The sequence below is a fragment of the Ictalurus furcatus genome, chromosome 10, assembly GCF_023375685.1.
Source record: "Ictalurus furcatus strain D&B chromosome 10, Billie_1.0, whole genome shotgun sequence".
NCBI lineage: Eukaryota > Metazoa > Chordata > Actinopteri > Siluriformes > Ictaluridae > Ictalurus > Ictalurus furcatus.
In genome coordinates, this window is record NC_071264.1 from 4,263,866 (window position 1) to 4,283,397 (window position 19,532).

The 19,532-nt window shown below is 38.6% G+C and overlaps 2 non-coding genes across 2 annotated transcripts; both read right to left on the bottom strand.

Moving 5' to 3' along the window:
* Window positions 1-11,580: 11,580 nt before the first annotated feature.
* On the bottom strand, window positions 11,581-11,652 carry trnaq-cug (transfer RNA glutamine (anticodon CUG)). The gene has a single exon. It is a non-coding gene; the product is annotated as a tRNA-Gln (tRNA).
* Window positions 11,653-11,795: 143 nt separating this feature from the next.
* trnaf-gaa (transfer RNA phenylalanine (anticodon GAA)) lies at window positions 11,796-11,868 on the bottom strand. The gene has a single exon. It is a non-coding gene; the product is annotated as a tRNA-Phe (tRNA).
* Window positions 11,869-19,532: the final 7,664 nt, after the last annotated feature.

Sequence of the window (19,532 nt, forward strand, 5' to 3'; positions counted from 1 at the left end):
ATTTTTAACAAAAGATAAAAAGGTTAAACAATAAAGACAATAAAACAATAAAAACAATTTTTCACATCTTTCTTTGCTCATATTTACCAAGGTTGCCAATATTAGTGGAGGGCACTGTGTGTGTGTGTGTGTGTGTGTGTGTGTGTGTGTGTGTGTGTGCGTGCGTGCGTGCGTGCGTGCGTGCGTGCGTGTGTGTGTATTTATTTATTTATTTATTTATTATATACACACAGTACTATGCGAAAGTTTTACCCTATTCTTTTTGTACAAACTTAGTAGTAATTACTACTGATTGTCAAGCACAAAATGAAATGTTACAGAAAATTTTTCTATGTCAGTAAAGAAAGCAGCATATTATGTAAGAGACCAATTTTCAGACAAAAAACACAATGAAGGCTGCTGGGTTTTGTTAAGTGCTAAATTCAAAGTCTCCAGAAGGCTGGTTCTGCAAGATGCTCAATAAAACTTACCAGCTAATTTCCTTATAAAACTGTACAAATTGTACCGGAGACTACTGTTTTTATTTTTATTTTTATTTTTTGTCACACTAAATATTGACTTTGTTTCATTTACTACTGTTTACTGCTCTTTACAGGTTTTTTTTAAATGTAGAAACATTTAATTCCATTATTTTGAAGGCAGTACTGTGTGTTCGTGTGTGTACATATATATATCCATCCATCCATCCATCCATCCATCTTCTACCGCTTACTCCTTTTCAGGGTCACGGGGAAACCTGGAGCCTATCCCAGGGAGCATCGGGCACAAGGCGGGGTACACCCTGGACAGGGTGCCAGTCCATCGCAGGGCACAATCACATACACCCTCACACACCCATTCATACACTACGGACACTTTAGACATGCCAATCAGCCTACCATGCATGTCTTTGGACTGGGGTAGGAAACTGGAGTACCCGGAGAAAACCCCCGCAGCACGGGGAGAACATGCAAACTCTGCACACACATAGCCCTGACTCGAACCCTGCATGGTGGCTTAGTATATATACACACACACACACACAAACAGTGGTGCTTTAAAGTTCGTAAACCCTTTAGAGTTTTCTATATATTTGCATAAATATGACCTAAAACATCATCAGATGCCTGGAAAAATAGATAAAGAGATCCCAGTTAAACAAATGAGAGACATATGTTATACTGGGTCATTTACTTATTGAAGAAAATGATCCAATGTTACATATCTGTGAGTGGCAAAAACCTTTGCTTTCAGTATCTTATATGACCCCCTAGTGCAGCAGTAACTGCAACTAAACAGTTCTGGTAACTGTTGATCCGTCTTGCACATTGGCTTGGAGGAATTGTAGCCCATTCCTCAGGACAGAACAGCTTCTATCCATCCATCCAACTTCTATACCGCTTTATCCTTTTCATTGTCACAGGGAAACCTGGAGCCTATCCCAGGGAGCATCGGGTACAAGGCGGGGTACACCCTGGACAGGGTGCAAATCCATCGCAGGCACAATCACATACAGTATCTCACAAAAGTGAGTACACCCCTCACATTTTTGTAAATATTTGATTATATCTTTTCATGTGACAACACTGAAGAAATGACACTTTGCTGCAATGTAAAGTAGTGAGTGTACAGCTTGTGTAACAGTGTAAATTTGCTGTCCCCTCAAAATAACTCAACACACAGCCATTAATGTCTAAACCGCTGGCAACAAAAGTGAGTACACCCCTAAGTGAAAATGTCCAAATTGGGCCCAATTAGCCATTTTCCCTCCCTGGTGTCATGTGACTTGTTAGTGTTACAAGGTCTCAGGTGTGAATGGGAGCAGGTGTGTTAAATTTGGTGTCATCGCTCTCACACTCTCTCATACTGGTCACTGGAAGTTCAACATGGCACCTCATGGCAAAGAACTCTCTGAGGATCTGAAAAAAAGAATTGTTGCTCTACATAAAGATGGCCTAGGCTATAAGAAGATTGCCAAGACCCTGACACTGAGCTGCAGCAGGGTGGCCAAGACCATACAGCGGTTTAACAGGACAGGTTCCACTCAGAACAGGCCCCGCCATGGTCAACCAAAGAAGTTGAGTGAACGTGCTCAGCGTCATATCCAGAGGTTGTCTTTGGGAAATAGACGTATGAGTGCTGCCAGCATTGCTGCAGAGGTTGAAGGGGTGGGGGGTCAGCCTGTCAGTGCACAGACCATACGCCGCACACTACATCAAATTGGTCTGCATGGCTGTCGTCCCAGAAGGAAGCCTCTTCTAAAGATGATGCACAAGAAAGCCCGCAAACAGTTTGCTGAAGACAAGCAGACTAAGGACATGGATTACTGGAACCATGTCCTGTGGTCTGATGAGACCAAGATAAACTTATTTGGTTCAGATGGTGTCAAGCGTGTGTGGCGGCAACCAGGTGAGGAGTACAAAGACAAGTGTGTCTTGCTTACAGTCAAGCATGGTGGTGGGAGTGTCATGGTCTGGGGCTGCATGAGTGCTGCCGGCACTGGGGAGCTACAGTTCATTGAGGGAACCATGAATGCCAACATGTACTGTGACATACTGAAGCAGAGCATGATCAGTATGCAGTATTCCAGCATGATAACGACCCCAAACACACCTCCAAGACGACCACTGCCTTGCTAAAGAAGATGAGGGTGAAGGTGATGGACTGGCCAAGCATGTCTCCAGACCTAAACCCTATTGAGCATCTGCGGGACATCCTCAAACGGAAGGTGGAGGAGCACAAGGTCTCTAACATCCACCAGCTCTGTGATGTCGTCAAGGAGGAGTTGAAGAGGACTCCAGTCAACTCCATGCCCAAGAGGGTTAAGGCAGTGCTGGAAAATAATGGTGGCCACACAAAATATTGACACTTTGGGCCCAATTTGAACATTTTCACTTAGGGGTGTACTCACTTTTGTTGCCAGCGGTTTAGACATTAATGGCTGTGTGTTGAGTTATTTTGAGCGGACAGCAAATTTACACTGTTACACAATGTGTACACTCACTACTTTACATTGTAGCAAAGTGTCATTTCTTCAGTGTTGTCACATGAAAAGATATAATCAAATATTTACAAAAATGTGAGGGGTGTACTCACTTTTGTGAGATACTGTACATGACAGAACAGCTTAAACACTGGAATGTTGGTGAGTTTCCTCACATGAACTGCTTGCTTCGGGTCCTTCCATAACATTTCTATTGGATTAAGCTCTTTGACTTGCCAATTCCATTAAATTTATTCTTCTTTAACCATTCTCTGGTAGAATGACTTGTTTGCTTAGGGTCGTTGTCTTACTGCGTGACCCACTATCTGTTGAGATTCAGATCACAGACAGATGTTCTCCTTTAGAATTCGCTGGTACAATTCAGAATTCATTTTTCCATCAATGATCACAAGTTGTCCTGGCCCAGGCCCAAACCATGATACTGCCACCACCATGTTTCACAGATTCGATAAGGTTCTTATGTTGGAATGCAGTGCTTTCCTTTCTCCAAATATAAAACTTCTCATTTAAACCAAAAATGCTTTTCCAATACCCTTCTGGCTTGTCCACATGATGCTTTGCAAATGCAGACAGGTAGCAATGTACTTCTTTTGTGCTCTTTTGGAGAGTAGTGACTTTCTCCTTGCAACCATCATTATTATTCAGTGTTGTCCTGATGGTGGACTCATGAACATTAACATTACACAACATGAAAGAGGCCTTTAGTTGCTTAGAAGTTACCCTAGGTTCCTTTGTGAACTCACAGACCATTACACGCTTTGCGCTTGGAGTGAACTTTGTTGGTTGAGCACTCCTTGGGAGGGTGCAATGGCCTTGAATTTCCTCCATTTGTAAACAATCTGTCTGTCTGTGGATTGGTGGAGTCCAAAATCTTTGGAAGTTCTCAGAAATCTCCTTTGTTCATGCCATGATAGACTATCTTTACTTGAGTAATTTTTTGAAAAAAACATACTTTTAAGAGTAGGTTCTAATGCTCATACTTATACGTCTACTCAAGTTAATTTTTAATCGCAGAAATGTACTTTTATTTCACAACATTTAGTGGCATTCCTCTATTACTGTTAAATATTAATGAATATACATAGTATTAATAATTAATTTATATAACGTATAATGAGGTCGCGAGTCCTGTGATATGCTGCAGTGGTCTGATTGTGGATGCAACAACTGCTCACTTTTTTAGCCGCTCAGTCCTGGAAAATAATGGCCAAAGAGAGGGAAGAAGCGAGCGTGTCGAAGGAGGCAGGACACACATACGCACACACACACACACTCACTCACTCACTCACTCACAGGCTGTGGCCAAAATTGCGTACTGTGACAGTACCTTACTGCTCGTCCACTGATACAGTATGTACTGATTAGTATAAAGCTAAACAGTCCATGTACATTGGCAGACTACAGCCTTCAACAAAATCTTTTCAACTGTTTAGAGAACAGAAAGTCTGAAAGTCTTTGCAGGTTCCACCAACATTTTACCTTGGATCACTGGATTCAAAGTCCAGAGTGCTAGTCATTACACCATTTAACCAAGCTGGATTGAAAACACCATAGGTCTTAGACTAAGACAATATAATCAAATCCCAGGTGACAGAATAAGCCCATATTTTTCTTCTCCACCGAGATTTGAACTCGGATTGCTACACTAAAGCTTACTTGGTGCAAATTTAAAGTTCAGTTGAGACTCTTTGTCTACTTTAAAGCCCAAAGTATATGTAAATTTTTTTTACACATACACTAGCGTATGCACACAGTCATACACATAGCCTTTCAAAGTATACTCCATTAGACATGTACATGTACAGAGGAGGTCGACACATGAGCATTATGACAACTGGCACTACCACTCCTGGTCCCATTCCATTTGCCACTTTTTTTAGGATGTATGAGTTTATTATTGGTTTAAGAGCTGATGGTGGGATTTGACAAAATGTAACTCTCAATTTGAGGGCTTCCTTAGCAACAATCTTTGCTTGTTCGTTGCCGGACAGCCCCATATGCCCTGGTATCCAGAAAAAATAGGATGTTGAAATTCTGTCTCTGTAAAGAATCCACTTTAGTTAGGATGCTTGCAATTATGGGATGTTTGGTCTTTAAGGATTCGAGTGCTTGGAGAGAAGTCTGTACAGATTAAAAAGTGCAGTTTTTGTGTGTTCTCGATCTGCTTTAGGGCTAGGAGCAAAGCACGGACATCAGCTGTGAAAATTAAGCTTTGTCCAGGAATATAAATACCAAGTCGTTGTTATCGGAGCACTACTGCTGCAGACACACTATTGTCCCTCCTAGATTCATCTGTATATACAGGTTTATGAAGTGGGAAATGGCATCTTGTGTCTAAGAACTGTTGTTTACATATTTTCATTTGGGTAGGTCACTGTCTTCTTATATTGGGTCAGATCCATTATAATGTTTGGTTTCTTTATATTCCAGGGTGGTATAGAGCATGTATGTGTCTGTGATAGGATGTCCAAATTAATATCCCTGTTCTCTAGATGGGGATTTATGTGGATCCCAAAAGGACTAATATATGTAGGTCTGGCTTCATACAGTTGTAGATATTGAGGGTGGAAAACTGGAGAATGAGCTGGATTATTTTATACTGCCTTTAGCTTGACTGCCTACTGCAGGGCCAGTTTCAAAGTGTCTGTTTTGAAGTGATGGTTCCCTTGCTTCAATGTACAAGCTTTGAACTGGTGAAGTCCTGAAAGCTGCAAGGGAGAGTCTTAATTCTAGGTTGTGTATTGTATCCAATGTTTTGATATAGGATTTCCTGGTGGCGCCATAGACTACACTTCCATAGCCCATCTTGGCCAGCATTCTATAGAGATGTAAACAAGTAGTACAGTACCCATCTTATTTTAGGCAATGCTTTTATAATGTCGATTGTTTTAAGGCATCTCTTTCTTAGTGATTTCATGTCTGGGATAAAAGATTGTTTGAAGCTCAAAGTGAGCCCTAAAAACTTGGTTTCTTTTATGACCTTAATGGGCTCTCCTTCCATAAAGAGTTCTGGGTCCAAGTGCAGAGATCAAAGAAGACGGAAGTGCATATGTACAGTCATTGCTTTAGAGAATTAAATAAATTTTTCATTGACCAGTTACTAATCTTGTTTATGAATATCTGTAGCTGCCTCTCAATAATGTTCATCTTTTTTCCCCCTGTAACTAATACATAAATCATCATCATAGAGGCTGCAGAATATGTTGGGTCCAATGCTGTTTGTAATACTGTTCATTTTTATGCTAAAAAGGGTGACTGACAGGCTGTTTCCTTAAGTGTGTAAGGTTGACAGGGTGTTTCCTATTCGGACACGGAAATGTATATGTTAGATAGGAAGTTGGCAATGAAATTTGGCTGGTATCCCCGAAAACCCATTTCATGCAAATCTTTTAAGACGCCATATTTCCAGGTTGTATCATAGGCTTTTTCACGGTTGAAGAAAACAGCTATGGTATGCTCTTTTTTGATAAAACCATTCAGTATAAATGTTTCCAGTCTCATAAGGTGGTCCAAGGTGCTTTTTCCTCATCTAAAACCACATTGGTAGTTGCTAATCTTATGGTCTCTCTCCAGTATCCACACAAGATGATTATTTACCATTCTTTTCATGGTTTTACAGAGGCAGCTAGTCAGAGCTATAGGGTAATAATTATTTGAGTCGGTATGATCTTTGCATGGTTTCGGTATGGGTATGATTATTGCCTCTTTCCAGTAGGATGGTACGTCTCCTGACTTCCAAATGGTGTTAAAGCTGTCCAAGAGGATCAGTAATAGGCTTTGGGGTAAGTATTTTAAAAACTGGTAATGAATTTTGTCTGGTCCAACAGCAGTATCGTTAATAATTTATCATGCTTTAGCTCTGCTGATTTTCAATCTGATTATATTTTCCATTTTTGGATGTTTGTTAAAAGTCCTTTCTGTCTTTTTACAATCTTCAATAGTTTTTTTTTTTTTTTTTTTTTTTTTGGCATTTTTCATCGAACCATGGTTGAGTTCTACAATTTGGCTTGTTTTTGGAACTGATTCTTCTGCTATTTCGATGAGAGTGTCAGTGAAACTCTTGATTGGGTCTTGACTTCCTTGGACTTGCATATCAAACTTTTTATGGCACAGTGACTGAAAGGAGTACCAATTAGCTTTCTTTAATAGCCATCTGGGCATTCTTTGTTGGAATTCCACTTCAGTAGACTTTACTATTAGCGGGAAGTGTTCACTCCCACATAGGTCATCCCATACTTTTCAAGAGAAATCAAGTACTATTTCAGGCTCACATATAGTAAAATCTATAGCAGAATAAGTTCCATTTCCTGGGTGTAAATAAGTGTAGGAGCCATTATTTAGTAGGCACAAATCATTATTATAGATTAACTCCTCGATCCCCCCTCCTTTGGATTTGTATGGCTGCCTCTCCATAAAGGACTGTGACTATTAAAATCACCCATCAGCAGGTATAGGGTGGCTACTGGTTAGCAAGTTTTGCCAGGTTGTTTTGTGATACAGAGGCATCAGGGGGTATGTAAATCAAGTACAATGTAATAGCTTTATGGAAGGTTAAACGTAGAGCAACAGCTTGTAGATTTGTATCTATTGGGATATAACTGTGAATTATGTCACTCCTTACCAATGTGGTCTGATATACCTGATGGACGGTGTATATTTCGGCCAGGCACATTAAACATTATGTAGTTTTTTAAAGAGAAGTGGCTATTTGGAGCCAGATGAGTCTCTTGAAGACAAAAGGCAGTAGGGGTAAGACAGCTGTTAAGTACCATAATTATGCTAAATAAAATTTTAGGATATAGGTTACGACTATGAGAAGTTGTGTTTTCTGTCATTTCAATGTCCTTTGGTTGTTCTATCTTTTGAGGTTTCTTTTCATGATTTAAATTTGGTAGTTGTGTTTTTGCACCATGTTGTGTCTTCTTCCCTCTTGAGCTTTAATTACGTTCAGCTGATGTACTCTGATATTCAGTAGCTTGAAACTGTTTTGCCATCCTTTGGCATTGGCCATTTATTTTATTGCATTGAGTCTTATTTTTAGGGGGAGTAGAGCTTTTGTTCATTTGCTGTGGGTTTTCATTATTCACCCAAGTTAAATCTGTCTGACACTCAATAGTGCCCCTGGTGGGTTTTACCATTAATGCATATGATTTCCTTGAATTAAAGGGTGGTGATTTATCAACCATTTTACACGCTTCTGTGTAGCTCACCCTTTCAATAAATTTTACTCTTTGGATCTCTTTTTCTTTTATCCAAACTGGGCAGTCTTTTGATGAAGCTGGGTGATCTGCTGAGCATTTTCTGCATTTCAGTGATCTTGTACAGGCTGATTCATGTTTTTCTTCTCCACATTTGTAGCAGATGGGCTTATTTTTTACATCCAGCAGAGCCATAACAAAAGTTTTGGCAGTAAAAACATCTCAGAGGGTTTGGGTTGAAAATAGTGACGGGTACACTTAAGTGTCCAAATTGAATTCTCTCTGGTGGTTGAGCTTTACTGAACGATACCTGCCTGTTTTAATGAGTTTTGATGACCTGGTACCCTTTTTTGATCAGAATTCTTTTTACATTTGTTACACCTTGTTGTGTCATATCAGATGCTATTTCAGCCACACCCATATCCTGGTGTTCTCTAGTTCGAATTACTCCTTTACTGCAGTTTAGCAGTGGATGGTAATAGGTTTTAATAGGGAAATTTGCTAACATATTTGCATGCATCAGATTAGCAGGACGGACTGTCCTGGAGCGCTCTAGCAGTATCTGTCCAATCCTTAACTTTTTCACATCTTTCACTGTGCCTGCTATAGCAGAGATGCCTTTTTGTATTGCGAAAGGGGATAGCATCATTATGGGCATGCTAGGCAGTAAAGATTCTGAAAGTATTAATCTCTGTCAATTCTCATTTTTGGGGGGTACACACAGCCAGTATCAGAGTCGTCACCTAGGTTTTGATCTCACATACTTCGTTTAGGGTTTTTGTGAGCGAGAGAGAGCCATATTTATGTAACCTAGTCTCATCACTCCTGCTCCCCACTTGCCCAACAAGGGGATGCACAGAGCCATGGAAATCCTCTGGTTATGCACCAATGGGTGATATACACAGGGTGATATACTTGAGCAAAGAGAAGTATAAGTTCATATTACCCAACTGATCTTAAGACGAGCACTAAGACAAGACAATTCCTCAAGTACAAGGACCTCTTCCACCACAGTCATGGGTTGCAACTCATGACAAACGAGTCACCCCATTTATCACCTCTTAGGAACAGCAAGGTGATGCTGGGGATCTATTCTACCCCACTTCAAAGTTAGATACAAATCTCTTGATTAGAATTTTGCCTAGTACATCCTACGTAGAGCAAGCACACACCTGTCACAATCAGGACTCAAGTATAACCTTCCGCAATCAGTGATATTTCCTCCAGTGAGCACATTGGCTTAACTGCATGAAGCATTAGTTTCAGCCTTGGCCCATATTAATATTCTAAAAAATTAGGTCCCTCATGAACTTTACAATCGTTTGGAACCTCAAAGGCTTTGTATGTTCCACCGATATTTGTTAAAAATTACTTGGTGCAAAGCTAAGTTTCTGTTGAGACAGTTTGTCTATTTTCAGAAATATACCTCGGCAAACTCATAGCAGTTTCCACTAAGATTTGAACTCAGATCACTGGATTTTGCGCCCAAAATCAGTAGTGTATAAACCAGAAAAACTGAATAGTACCATATTCACATTTTCAATTGTCTGGGACATTAAAAACAACTTGGTGCAAGGCTAAGTTTCTGTTGAGACAGTTGGTCTATTTTCATGATGACACCTCTGCAAACTTGGGACAGGTTCCACTGAGATTTGAACTCAGATCACTGGATTCAGAATGCTAACCATTACACCATGGAACCAAGCTGTTTTCCAAATTATGCTTTTTCCAGGTGATTAGTGTCACATACCGGCCACGCAGCAACTATGGCCTTAGGCTCCTGGGAGGCAACAATTAACGCAAAGGTCAGAGATCACGCCCGTGTCATCAAAATACCAAGAACAACGCCGAAACCAGGGATGGAAGCAGGGACCTTCAGATCTTCAGTCTAACGCGCTCCCGACTGAGCTATTTCGGCAACTTAGCTTGCTAAAGTTTACCTGTTGAGACACAAATTTGGAAAAACTCTCTTGATTAGAATTTTCCCTTAATCCCTTTTAGAGGTTCCGCCGATATTTCTTATCGGATCAATGGATTCAATGTCCCCCAACTGAGTTGTCCTGTGCAATGCACACAAAATCAGTACTGTATCAAACAAAAATCAGAAATCGTCCATTTACATCTTGATTGGAATTTTCTTCTCAGAGCAAGCAGGAACCTGCCACCATCAGAGCTCCAGACTAACGTTCCCCCAGCCATGTAATTTCAGGAAAATCAAATGTGGGCTCAAAATCATGGGCCAAAGAATTTAGCCTTGGCCCATGTTCACATTCAACAGAATTGGCTCCAGAGTCATCTTTACAAGAGATGAGAAATGGGATCACTGGATTCACAGTGTCCAAACTTATTTATTTTGGCCATTGCACCCAAAATCAGTAGTCTATAAACCAGAAAAACTGAATAGTACCATATTCACATTTTCAATTGTCTGGGACGTTAAAAACAACTTGGTGCAAGGCTAAGTTTCTGTTGAGACAGTTGGTCTATTTTCATGATGACACCTCTGCAAACTTGGGGCAGGTTCCATTGAGATTTGAACTCAGATCACTGGATTCAGAGTGCTAACCATTACACCATGGACCCAAGCTGTTTTCTGATTTGTGTTTTTTCCAGGTGATTAGTGTCACATACCGGCCACGCAGCAACTATGGCCTTAGGCTCCTGGGAGGCAACAATTAACGCAAAGGTCAGAGATCATGCCTGTGTCATCAAAATACCAAGAGCAATGCCAAAACCAAGGGTTGAAGCAGGGCCCTTCAGATCTTCAGTCTAACACTCTCCCAACTGAGCTATATCGGCAACTCAGCAAGCTAAAACTTACTTGTTGAGACACAAATTTGGAAAAACTCTCTTGATTAGAATTTTCCCTTAATCCCTTTTAGAGGTTCCGCCGATATTTCTTATCGGATCAATGGATTCAATGTCTCCCAACTGAGTTGTCCTGTGCAATGCACACAAAATCAGTACTGTATCAAACAAAAATCAGAAATCGTCCATTTACATCTTGATTGGAATTTTCTTCTCAGAGCAAGCAGGAACCTGCCACCATCAGAGCTCCAGACTAACGTTCCCCCAGCCATGTAATTTCAGGAAAATCAAATGTGGGCTCAAAATCATGGGCCAAAGAATTTAGCCTTGACCCATGTTCACATTCAACAGAATTGGCTCCAGAGTCATCTTTACAAGAGATGAGAAATGGGATCACTGGATTCACAGTGTCCAAACTTATTTATTTTGGCCATTGCACCCAAAATCAGTAGTGTATAAACCAGAAAAACTGAATAGTACCATGTTCACATTTTCAATTGTCTGGGACGTTAAAAACAACTTGCTGCAAGGCTCAGTTTCTGTTGAGACAATTGGTCTATTTTCATGATGACACCTCTGCAAACTTGGGGTAGGTTCCACTGAGATTTGAACTCAGATCACTGGATTCAGAGTCCAGAGTGCTAACCATTACACCATGGAACCAAGCTGTTTTCCAAACTGTGTTTTTTCCAGGTGATTAGTGTCACATACGGGCCACGCAGCAACTATGGCCTTAGGCTCCTGGGAGGCAACAATTAACGCAAAGGTCAGAGATCACGCCAGTGTCATCAAAATACCAAGAACAACGCCGAAACCAGGGATGGAAGCAGGGCCCTTCAGATCTTCAGTCTAACGCTCTCCCGACTGAGCTATTTCGGCAGCTTAGCGTGCCGAAGTATTTGTAGGTTCCACTGATATTTGTTATAGGATCAATGGATTTAACGTCTCCGAAAAGAGTGTCAACCATTACCCCATGGAACCAAGCTTCAGTCCGAACATGGCTTTCTCCAGCCGACTACTGCCATGTAATATGCAACAAGCTTTAATCCCAAGGGTCTTTTAGCAAGCAGCTTTTATCCCAAAGGTCAGCGAGTATGACGTTTTCATCAAAAGACAGAGCCTAATGCCCAAACCCAGAAAATTCAGCTCTTCAGTCTAACACTCTCCCAAATGCACTATTTTGGCAATTACTTTCAGAAAAAAGGAACTTTTTGATCCACAATTTGGACACAAAAATATTGATTAGAATTTTGGCCTGCTACATCCTACATAGAGCATGCAGGAACCTGCCACCATCAGAGCTGAGATCTAATGTTCTCCCAGAAGTGATATTTTCTGCATGGACCAAAGTTTTCAGCTTTGGCCCATCTTCATCTTCAACCAAATTGTGTCCATAGTTATCATTATAAGTGTTTGGAAACTGAAAGGCTTTTTAGGTTCCCCCAAGATTTGAAGTCAGATCACTAATTCAAAGCATAGAGTGCTAACCATTACAACATGAAACCAATATACTATGTTGTTTTAATTTTCACCAGCTGAATATTGCAATATAGTGACCAATGTCTCACAAGCCACTAAGCTTAAAACATTGTAATCGAAATCCAGACCCAAGGTTGCATAATTGGCCCATATTCATCTTGAACAGTATTTGGTCCATGGTTTTGTTACATGAAAGCTTACTTTGCACAAACCTATACTTTTGTTATGATAGTTTATTTACTTTAGTACAGTACCTTGAACAAAGGCTTTGCAAGTTCCACCATGATTTGAACATTGATGGATGGATTCAGAGTACATAGTGCTAATTTTACACTATGGAAGCAAGCGCTTTTGAACCTTTAGTTTATACCAGCCGATTACTGCGTTATACTGACCAATATCTTGCAAGCAGCAATTTTTCCATAAGACTTTGTAATCAAAACACAGACCACATTGGCAAAAAGCAGGCTCTAACCAGGGACTAGTAGAGTTTCAGTCTTCCACTCTCCCGGCTGAGCTACTTCAGCACTTGCTTCAACAAAAATGTTACTCTTTTTCCAAAAAAAATGTATACATAAATTGGCTATTCAACAGAATTTGGTCCATATTTATCCATATAATTTTGTAAAATTAGCTGATTGATTGCTTCAGCCTCCACCCCATCATCCACCTCTTTCAGCATTCCTTCTTTAAAATAAGTTACATTTTCAGTTTTCTAGTAGCAAAATCAGAGCTCTCTAGCACAGTAGACCAAATTTCTTTCATTTTAATTATCTTCTTAATTTATAACATTTTGGTTTCCTTTTTTCCCCCCGTACATTTCATTTCATTTCATGTAGGTTTCTTTAATTTACCCTTCTCTTTAATTTGACTTCTCGTTTCATTTGCCTTCAACATAGTACATTAAATTTTCATGTAAGGCTTTGTCATTTGTTGTTGGAAATCTGTGCACCACTTTGTCATGTCTAAAATATGATGAAGTCATCTCAGTTGGGTCACTTAACAGGGTTGTAACACCCTGTGACTTTTGTGACTTCTCTGATTTAAGCCCATCACAAACATGTCCACCTAACACAACCAAATAGATGAAGCAAGCCCCACTGGCACCATTAACATATGCTCAGTGCCACTGATTCTGTATGAATGTCAATGTGAAATTTATTTAACAACGTAGTCTAAATATTATGGCATATTTTAATGTATTTTCTTTACCCAGAGACTGGCCATTAGTTTCTTAGATTTTAGTTAGGTTTTTTTTTTTTTTAACAACTCTCTAACACAGTAGGTCAGAACATTTTATGAACATTATCATAAAATGTTCTTGATGTTAATTTGTAGTATTTCCATTTCCTTTCTTGTCATGCATTTAATTTTATTTCATTTAAGGTTTTCTCTTTGATTTTTGTTTTTCACTGTCCTAGAATTTTTGAGCAATCTTCACAAATTTGGTGTCAAACTACTCAGGACAATGTGAAGCTCAATAATAATCAGAAATGTGCTGACATTTGTAAACAATATGGTCACCACATGTCAATCAATTCTAACTAGGCAGAGCCTAATTTACTCAAACAGCAGATTCACACAAACCTTGAAAGCCTTATACAGGACCAGATTCTGAGCTCATCTCCAAGATCAAGTTTGGGGTGTGGTCATACATACAGTCTCTGGCAGAGATAAAAAAATTATGAACCTTCCCATGCAGCTGAAATTTGGGATGCTGCATGTATGTGCTTATCTGGAATTGGAATTTTGATGATGATGATGATGATGATGATGTAATTACTTTAAAAACACAGCCCTCATCATCCAATCAGATTTCTGCATGCATTTGGAAAGGTTAACAATAAGTTTGTGTCATAAAACTTGAACAGTAGGTTCAGGTAGAGAACCACTACTACCTGAAGCAATCTCACCCAAATTGGACACTAGTGGGCGCTGCCATATGTAAATTCTCAGGAGGTGGAGCTGGTTTACTCAAACAACTATAATTTATTTTTTAAGAAATACATGATCAGTATAAGGTTCTGAGGATGTTTGCAAAGGTTGGCACATGGTCATTAAAAGGGAGTGGAGTTCGGTTCAAATTCAGTGTTGTGCATTGTTCTGCTACTCTATAACTGGATTTTTAATCATCACCGAATTACTTCAGAAACAAGGCCCCCTTCACCCAGTCAGATTTCAGCAGGCATTTCACACAACTAGCATCCATTGTCACAAAAATTTATATGTATGTTCATCTATAGTCCCTTCATTGTTCTACATATGTATCTTGGAAGAACTGGTCACTAGGCATGATATTTGCAAGGAGTGCTTGGACCACAGATTGCATTTTGGTGATGTTATTATATTTAATGTACCACATGTGTAATGTTGTCCGATATTAATCTTCCTGATACGAACCTGCATTCTTTATAGATTGTCTCTGGTACAGCCGTCTTTAATCAGATAAAATGGGTGTTAGTATTTTGATATTGGCAGAAGCATTCTGAGGCATACATATAACAATAATAGTAATGTGTCAATTGTCCAATAGATTTCATATCGAATTTGTTGATGAAATACTCATCTCCTGGAGTTTTACCAGTTTTGAGGTTCTTTACTTGTTTGCTGTTATCTTTTTAAAGGTGCAAGTATTTTTTTTATTTCTTACTTTTATAACCCCAAATCCAAAAAAGTTGGGATGCTGGATAAAATGTAAATAAAAACAGAATGCAATGATTTGCAAATCTCATTAAACCATATGTTATTGACAATAGAACACGCAAAATATATCAAATGTTTAAACTGAGGAAATGTACCATTTTAAGGAAAAAATAAGGTAATTTTGAATTTGATGGCCCTGACACATCTCAAAAGAGTTGGGACGGGGCAACAAAAGACTGGAAAGTAAGTGTTACTAAAAAGAAACAGGAGGAACATTTGGCACCCAATTAGGTTAATTGACAACAGGTCAGTAACATGATTGAGTATAAATAAGAGTATCTAAGAGAGGCAGAGTATCTCAGAAGTAAAGATGGGATGGAATCTGTATGAAAGCATATGTTGCTCTAAAACCTGTATATACCTTTCAACATTGATGGTGCCTTTCCAGAAGTGCAAGCTGCCCATCCCATAGGCACTAATGCACCCCCATACCATCAGCAGTAGGCTTTTGAACTGAGCACTGATAAAAAGCCGGATGGTCCCGCTCCTCATTAGTTTAGAGGACACGGTGTCCATGGTTTCCAAAAATAATTTCAAATTTTGATTCGTCTGACCACAGAACAGTTTTCCACTTCACCTCAGTCCAGTTTAAATGAGCTTTGGCCCAGAGAAGACGGCAGCATTTCTGGATCATGTTCACATATGGCTTCTTCTTTGCATGATAGAGCTTTAACCAGCATTTGTGGATGGCATGGCAAACTGTGTTCACAGACAATGAGTTCTGGAGGTGTTTCTGAGTCCATGCAGTGATCTCTATTACAGAATCATGCTTGTTTTTAATGCAGTGCCGCCTGAGGACCCAAAGATCACAGGCATGCAATATTGATTCTCACCATTGTCCCTTGTGCACAGAGATTTCTCCCGATTCTCAGAATATTTTGATGATATTATGTACTGTAGATGATGAGATATTCATAGCCTTCACAATTTTATATTGTGGAACATTATTCGGAAGTTGTTCCACAAATTGTAGATGCAGTTTTTCACAGATTGGTGAATTTCTGCCCATCTTTACTTCTGAAAGACTGTGCTTCGCTAAGATACTCTTTTTATACACATTCATGTTACTGACCTGTTGCCAATTAACCTCCAGCTGTTTCTTTTCAGTAACACTTACTTTTCAAGCCTTTTGTTGCCCCCGTCCCAACTTTTTCAGATGTGTTGTGGCCATCAAATTCAAAATTACCTTATTTTTTTTCTTAAAATGGTACATTTACTCAGTTTCAACATTTTAAATGTTTTCTATGTTCTATTTTGTTCTACATATGGGTTTATGAGAAATGTCATATCAAATCAAATCATTGCATTCTGATTTTACATTTTACACAGCATCCCAACTTTTTTGGAATTGGGGTTGTATAAACAACCTGTAAAATATGTAGGACATAAATTTTAAAAAATGTTTAAGCCAGGGTCTCAGCACAAGTGTGTTATGTGGCTTAGAAGACATGTTTAGAAAACTGTTAAGAGTCTGGAGTGCTTGTTTGTGTTCATGTGAACATGAATAGGCCCCAAGGCCTATTCACTACAGCTCCATCTAAGTTTGAAATCTCCTATATAATAATTCTACTGTGAGCAAACAAGCACTCTGTGCTTTGTAAAACCAGAATAAACACTGGCAGCACTTTTCCAAGATGGAGTCATTTATTACTGGTAAAGCAGATGAAGTTGGACATGGAATTAGCAACTCTGCTCCTATTAAAATCAGGTATTTAAATGCAATCTGTATAAAGTTTTAAACTGTTTGAATTGCCTGCTTCAATAAAATAAAATAAAAAATCAAGTAGATATGTGTTTATCACTAGGAAAAACCGGCCAATAAAGGCACTATTGACAATTCTCATAAAATACTAGTGTACTTGAATTCTGCACACCAGGTTCTGGGGGTAGAGCTTTGTGAATGGGGAGTGGAGGCAGGCTTAAGTAATTAAAAAAAAAAAAGTAATTAAAATGTTTTTGTACCTACCCCCTCAACCATTAGAGACCTAATAACATCACAATTCTTTTCTTACCATGCCTGTTTAAAACTTTTTCATACGAATAAGACTTTTAATGAGGATATTTTCATTTGATCTAAATCTATATTTATAGTATCTTCATTATATATATATATATATATATATATATATATATATATATATATATATATATATATATATACATACATATATATATATATATATAAAAATTCATAATACTTTTTCAGCTAATTCATCCTTATCTCCTTGGTCCATCTTTAATTTAGAGATGTAAAAGCTATATGTTAAAAGTTTTAATGAGATTGTCCTACCATGATAATATACTGTATTTGCTGAGTGAAGATCAGTGATCTCTTTATTACCATGATAATATATATAGTACATATATACAGTACAAGCCTAGAAAAGGAGCGAAAAAGAAAAATGCACCAGTTTGGTGATGTCATTGGGTCACCGGCTTGATGCAAGTTATTGCAATTAAGGGATATGGAACCCAATATTTAGTGATATTTATTTTTAATTTACTTTAAGACTATCTGTTCCATTACTTTTGCTCACCTAAAAATTAAGTGGTCTTATACAAAAGGTGGCATGTTGTAAGATGTTTTTACACTTATAAATTAACCAGATTTATGTCCCCAGTGTCTAATTTACATGCATATTTTTCATTCGCATATCAAACAAGACTATTTCTGTAAATACTTTCTTTTGTATGAATAAATTGTTTAGTCTACATTCTTTCCCTGCTCTTAAATTTAAATGAATGTTCAGCATCACTGCTGCATGACATCATAAATCTATTAATGAATTTAACTGAAGAAATAAATATCATTATCCGATTTGGTGAGTATGAGGTGGAGTTTATGGCTCTGAGTTTATGGCTCTATTTTGCCCCCTAGTGGAATAACAGAGTTGTTCTTTCTGTAATCTGTCAATTTACCTTTTTAAATTTAGAGTGCGGATTCTATATTAATTTAGTGGACTGGATTATAAACTTTTATCAGGCCAGGCACAGCCCATGAGCCCATGTGGTTTGACACAACTGATGTAAAATCTCCCGGTACTACATAGAATCCACGAGGCTACGCATCCTAACAAGATTCCTTTGGATGAAAACCATTATCATCGTTAACAGATGCTCTATCAGTGGGGATTAGTTTATTTATTGATTGATTTATTTTTATTATAATGTATAACCATCCTTCTTTTTTATGCCAAACCCACTTTTAGTGTTGCCAAATAGCTCTATTTTTGTCTCATCTGACTATACAATCCCGGCATGCATTCCTAATAGTTTGTTGTCCTGAGGGTGGTGTATAACTGTACATTGGGAGACTTGATCACCCCAAAATGCAATCATGTTCTGCAAATCCATGAATGTAATACTTTTATGTAAAATTTTTGCATTCTCCTCACTGTGTGTAGAGGCAAAATACACGCGTGTCCTCTTAGGCAGGTTCACTATACCTCCGATTGTTCTGAACCTGCTTGGAAGAGGATACACATTGCTATTTTGCAGCACAGTACAGTCCTGTGCAACGTGATACATGAAGATCAACACACGTTTGTCTTGTTTAATTAGTGTATTCGATATTTTTCTCCATGGTGATGAATGACTGAGGGAATTTGGCCTCTGTATCACCTCACATTTATACCCCAGTAAAAGAGGAATTCATGGATGACCACTTAAGTAAAATATACATGGGGGAAACGCATTTCTAGTGTTCCGAATAATAAATAAAAATAAATAAAAGGGTTTTTTTAAAAAATAAATAAATAAATAAATGTACTTTAATGAAAAGTTAGATTTCACTTTTATCTTAGTGTGAAGAAAAGCTTTTTATTTGTCACAAACATTACAGTGCAGTGAAATTATTTTCTTCACATATAACAGCTTGTTAGGAAGCTGGGGTTCAGTGCCCCTGGAGCAGAGAGGGTTAAGGATCCTCCTCTTAGTGGCATTATGGTCGTGCCGGGGCTTGAAACACACCACGGTTTACAAAAAACACAACATTTTCGCATAGCAATTTACAATTAAAAAATATTATGGTGATTTAATCATCCAGAACTCAGCATTTCCCCCAATTTAGGTCTAAAGAGAGTAGGGGAATGTGTAATAATATTATTAGATGTGTATTGAGAACTGTGTATGCTGGATTTCTAGGTGATTCTGCAAATATTTTACCACAAAAAACTCTAGCGTATGTCGGTGAACGAGATGACTTGTGAATTCACAGGTTAAACAAGTTGGAGTTCACAGGAAAAAGTTTAAACAAAATTAAACTAACCACTAAGAGCAGATAGACATCTTTCAAGTCCTGCGTCCTTTCCTCTTCAGTGAATTACCCTTTCTGCCAAGTTAATTTTATTCTGCCTGTTGAT